The sequence below is a fragment of the Salvia miltiorrhiza genome, chromosome 1, assembly GCF_028751815.1.
Source record: "Salvia miltiorrhiza cultivar Shanhuang (shh) chromosome 1, IMPLAD_Smil_shh, whole genome shotgun sequence".
Lineage (NCBI taxonomy): Eukaryota > Viridiplantae > Streptophyta > Magnoliopsida > Lamiales > Lamiaceae > Salvia > Salvia miltiorrhiza.
Window position 1 is genome coordinate 10,553,483 of NC_080387.1, and position 5,556 is coordinate 10,559,038.

The 5,556-nt window shown below is 36.6% G+C and overlaps 1 long non-coding RNA gene across 1 annotated transcript; it reads left to right on the forward strand.

Annotated features, from left to right (window-relative positions):
* The first annotated feature begins 1,336 nt into the window (after nucleotides 1-1,336).
* LOC131006570 (uncharacterized) lies at nucleotides 1,337-4,202 on the forward strand. Its single transcript, XR_009095594.1, has 2 exons — nucleotides 1,337-1,509; nucleotides 4,069-4,202. It is a non-coding gene; the product is annotated as an uncharacterized LOC131006570 (long non-coding RNA).
* The last annotated feature ends 1,354 nt before the right edge of the window (nucleotides 4,203-5,556 follow it).

Genomic DNA, 5,556 nt, shown 5'->3' on the forward strand with positions numbered 1-5,556 from the left:
GAGAAAAGTTTTAAGTAATCATAAAGTTCTACCTATACCATTCGCAATTAACATTTATCTCATTTCAGTATAGTTTTCAATTATAAACACAAAATTAGTTAATTGCATGGAGAAAATGAAAAAGAAAAAAACTATGCATAATGGTAAATTGGTAATAGTTACCTTTAAATTTGGGTTTCGAGTTATCTTGTTTAAGAATCGGATGATTGTAGGATTGTTTAAGAATGTTATATAATAGAGGTGGACTTATGTGAGTGCCGTTGTAAATCTGCGTGCATTCTGTGTAACACCCCGTACTTTTCCTATGTTGTGAGATAGTGTCTTAACACTATTGAGAGTACTGAGATGTCGAATTACGAGACTTTTTTTTTATGAGCAGATAAGACAGATTGTCTTTTAAATAGAGATACGAGTGAATAAACCGATGATGGAATTAGAGTGATGAGATTTGAGAAATGAGTTGAGATAGAGATGCTGATTGATTTGAGCTGAGATTTTATTTTATTTCCAACTACCGGGAATAGAGTTACCGGATACCGAGTTATCAGAGATTGACTGTCCTATTAAGAAAAATAGGAATACTGAGTTGGAAATAGAGTCGAGGAAGAAAGAGTGAGAAACCTTGATAAATAGAGTCGGTCAGAGAGACGTCTAGCTTATTTGAGTCTGCCGACTATTTTGATGTGATGTTATGTGAATTTACGTGACTGAGTGATTATGTGATTTTGTGACGTGTGTCAATATGACCATATTATTATGATTTTTATTTGAGACTTTAGCACTTGGAATTTTTATTAAGTTTGCAAAGCAAGTGCAGTTTATTTTTACCGGAAAATCGAACGATGCCGGTTTATGGAAATTTTTCCAAGCATAATTTTTTTTTAAATTATTTTTCCTATGATGAGGAATATTATAATTGAGTGAGTGCACTAATATTAGTGCTATAATTATTTTATTTTGGTCACATGAATAATTATACTATGGTACTTTATTAATGAGTAATATTTCCATAGTTTTTGTGATTATTATTTAATCACCCTTCTCACATGATTTATTTTTAATTTCCCAAGTATGAGACTATTTACTAAAATTTACTAAGTGTGGAGATTGAGAGAGTAGAGATTTAGAGAGTAGAGATTAGAGAGAGTATAGAGATTAGAGAGAGAGAGATCAAGGCATTAATTGCCAAATATTTCATAAGATTCTCAAATCCTCTTTAAAGATTCACAAATCTTTTATAAGATTACCAAGATCATTTCATATCTTGCAAATTCCTCTCTCTCCTTCTCCCCTAACTTTCGACCACCACCTCTCTCCCCTTCATCTCACTACTTTCCACCATTTTCCTCCATTGATGCACCTTCGAAGCTTCACCAAAATATGCCAAACACATAAATCACCAACAAAATCCCACCTTAAACACCTTCCATCTCCTTAGATTCAAGAAGATCCATGGAGATTCAATCTTGAAGATAGTGAGAGAAAATTTGATATTTGGTGTAAACTTGGGTAAGTGATCTCTATATCCATAGATTAGACTTGTATGAGTTTGTATGTGAGTATATTTGAAGGATTGGAGCAAGAAATCACCCCCTCTCTTATTCTTCAAAATTTTCGAAAAAAATGGGTGTTCTACCCTTCAAAAAATTTTCTTCTTCTTTCCTTGAATTGGGGTGAGAAAGATGATCTATGTGATGTTCAATGATGATTGATGTGTGTTTTGAAAAGCTATGCTTTGAGATACAAACTTTGATAAAGTTTAGTTTACCCAAAATTGGGAACTTTTGAGTTGATGGTTTAAGTGATGATTGATGATGAATATGAGTCCATGAGATGTATATGATGATGATCGATGGAGTAAATTGAGTATATGATGTCAAATGATGATTTTGATATGAGTTAGTTTACTAAAATTAGGGATATGTGTATCTATGCTCTAATTTGTAAATTGATGGTTTATATGTGAGTTAAATGGGTTAAGATTAATAGATATATGATGAGATTAAAGATCCATGTGAGTTCATAAAATGTCAAAGAGTTTAGTTTGGTAAAAATTGGGATTTTCTTGTCTATGTGTTTAATAAATGATTTGGCTTAAGATATGTGTAATTGAGCATGATGTTGGTGTTTTAATATGTATGATTAAGTCTATTGGAAGCTAAGTAAAATTTTGACTTGAGTTAGTTTATGAGAGTTTTTGAGTTTTCATATTTTGAGAAGTCAATAATTGATAAAATGAGGTCTAATTTGCTTTATGACCATTTTGTGAAGTTGTCATGTTTTTGTTGAGAGTTTATGTGAATATATGAGTTTTTATTAAAGTTTGGTTGGTGTGATTATAGGGGATTTATATGTATAAAATGAGTTATATGAAGTATGAGGTCATTTTGAATGATTGAGTGTTTTTAAGCATGAAATTGAGAAGAGGAATGACTTGATACGTTTGTAGAAACGTTTTCCTTGAGATTTGAGTTAAGATGTAAAAGAGGAGAGTTAATTTGAGTATGATGAGTATTTTAAATGTTTTTGAATGTTTTTGAGTGTTATATGTGTTTAAAATGAACTTTGATTGATTTTCTTTGAAGGAATGTTGAATTGAGCATTTAAGAGTTTGAGATGAGTTTTTGGTGATTTTTCGTAGGCTACTGACCTACTGTGATCGACGGGTTGTCGATGTCTAATGGCTTTGAAAATTTTACAGCATGTCCCTACATGAGTCTTGAGCATACCGGTAAAATTTCAAGTCATTTAGACTTGATTTACTATTTTTACAAAATGCAAAACCAAATCTGCAAATTTCTACCGGGAATTTCAGAGAACAGGGGACAAAGTCATTCATTTCAGTAGCTTCCTGTGTGAACTAGCTTTCCAAATTTTTATGGTAACAACCTGACTGTATGGGCTAGATATCCACCAAAGTTGAGCTCAGTTTGACAACGTTTACTATTTTTCAAAAATCAATGTTTCCGATTGATCAAAACTGCCGAATATGGTAGACTGTGGTAAAAACGCCATATCTCCCAAACCACTTGGAGTTTCTGACTCTACTTTTTTTTAAATGAAACTAGACTCAAATACCTTCCTTTTGGTATGAGTCTGGAGTCCAGGAGATGTCGGAGTCAGAACGTGTTAAATTTTGAAGTTGAGTCAGTGGGAAAACAGAACATGATTTGTTGATGTTTGATTGTATTTTCTTATGTGCCTTATGTGTTTATGTTGCCTAAGTGTTTTAATGAGATTAGACGAGTCTTATATGAGAGATAAATCGAGACTTAGAACCATGATTTTCTTGAAACCTATCCTTGGACTTAAGGATTTGAAATGAGTGAAGAAGTTATGTAGAGTCGATTAAGAGATAGAATATAAGATAGAGCATGAGTTAAGGCATGAGTTTTTGTCGTTGAGTTCTAATCGAGAATTCATTTTATGACATGAACCTTCGATGATGACGATGATCCCTGAAGACACGAGCCGAGCAGGGAAGTAAGTAACTCCGCTTTGACGGGAGTTTTTGAGTAAGGTCTTCAGGTGGGCAATATTTTGAGTATACATATATTATCCGAACTTTCTAAAATGATTTGATGATATAATGATGTTATGAGCTTATCAAATTATTTGAGATAAATGATGTTGAGAAATGTTTGACTTGCCAATTTTTGATGTTGAGCTTGTATGTTACCCTCTACTGATGAGATGAGACGAATTCGGGTCCTGGGCAGTTGATAGCTATCCTGCCAGGGCTAGTGTACACAGAGGTGACTGTGAGCCGTTGAGCGAATCGGCCGGTCACGGTACTTGAGAGGGAGGCCTACTTCTCAATACCTTTGATGATGATGAGTTGTAGATGTGGTACATGCATGATGAGTACTTTGATAGCGCTATCGTTTATTTATGATGTTGATTATTAAAACTGCATGCACAGATTCATTTAATACTAACTTATTTCTGTGTATTGCTGAGATGTGGCAAGCTTCAAACTTATAGCTCTAAGAGCGCCTTTCTTGTTTTTCGGCGTTTGCCCACTGAGTATTATGTACTCACGCCCTGCATGTATTTCTAAATGTGCAGGCTAAGCGAGGAGTGAGATTGGTCTGGTGCTGGTGGGGGATCGTTAGATGACGTATTTACTTTATCGTATTTCCTTTTTATCGATAAAGTCTTGATGTGAAGTTACTTTGAATATGAATCAAGTAATATACTCACGGTTATGTGTCTCCATACATGTAACCGGTTCGCCTTCTGCTGCGATACTCTGCATATTATGTTTCCTTATGAAAAATAAGCTATACCTGTTTTGTTTTTGATCATGAAATTCCTGTTAATTAAAAAGTTATAACGACGTTGACGATTTTACCCTTGGGATCATTTATGATGATTTTCCCTTAAGCATTCTTTGATGTAAGCTTCCGCTTGATGTTCGACCTATTCTTCTTATCTTTTATTCTTTAAAAATAGTCGTATCGATACTCGTACCCCACTATCACTAGTGTCGGGAATCGGGCTGCGACAGGGTAGTATCAGAGCAGGTCATCTGCTCTGAGTCTATTGCTTGACTGAGTTGAACCTTTGATTACTGGTATCTTTTTAAATTGAGTACTAGTCTAATTTGAATTCTTAGGCTAGTTTGAGAGAGTCAGTTTGAAACGAAACCCCAGCACCCCATCTCCTCCGGCTTAATGAGGTAAGAGGTTGATGTTGTTTCTTATTGCTTTCCTGTTGAGAGCTGAGTTTGATTTACTAATGAGTTATGAATTGTTTTGATGGCGGAATTATTTGAGATGATGGAATCTGATATGAGGCAGTTGATGTGGAATATGAGGAGAGATGTTGAGGCTAGTATAGCCGATGCCCCACCGTACCAAACGAGGACGAGTATGTTGTTGATTGAGATGTACCAAGTAAGTTTCGTCATCCATTTTCTAATGGATATGATTTTTATATTACAGGATGCCGAGTCATATTGAGATAGCGATGCAGCGATGGTTCAGGGAGTATAACCCGGACGAGGATGACACCTTGGGTGAACTTCTGGCGCACTATCACCGACGATGGAGGAGGGCTATTCCCTATGGGATCGATGGCGCAGAGGCCATTACGCTTTTGATTCCACTACTGCCACCTTTGTGGCGAGACTGGGCGACATCTTTAGTGCCCCAGTACGTAGATACTACCTGGTTGGAGGGCATCAGGTACGGAGACCTTAGTGGCTTTATCGCGACGCTGAGCCACCGTTACTTTGCTTATGGTGATCCACCTTCACCGCCGTATGGAGAGCTTGAGGTACCAGCCCAGGGAGGGGAGCTAGTTGTTGTACCTCCACTTCCTGATGAGCCGTTTCCGATGGCACCTCTACCCCCAACTGATCCGATTTCAGTTTCTCTCGAGTCTGATGATCCAGAGCCGATGGTTTTCGAGCCGTACTCACCTGGGATTGAGCGTGATCCGTTTGCGTTTGTATCACTTATTCCTTCTCCCAGCGCTGATTTCCCGCCTTGGGATTTGACACCGGCGACGACACCGTTGCCATTGCCACCTGTTGAGTCGGCGCAGCCGATT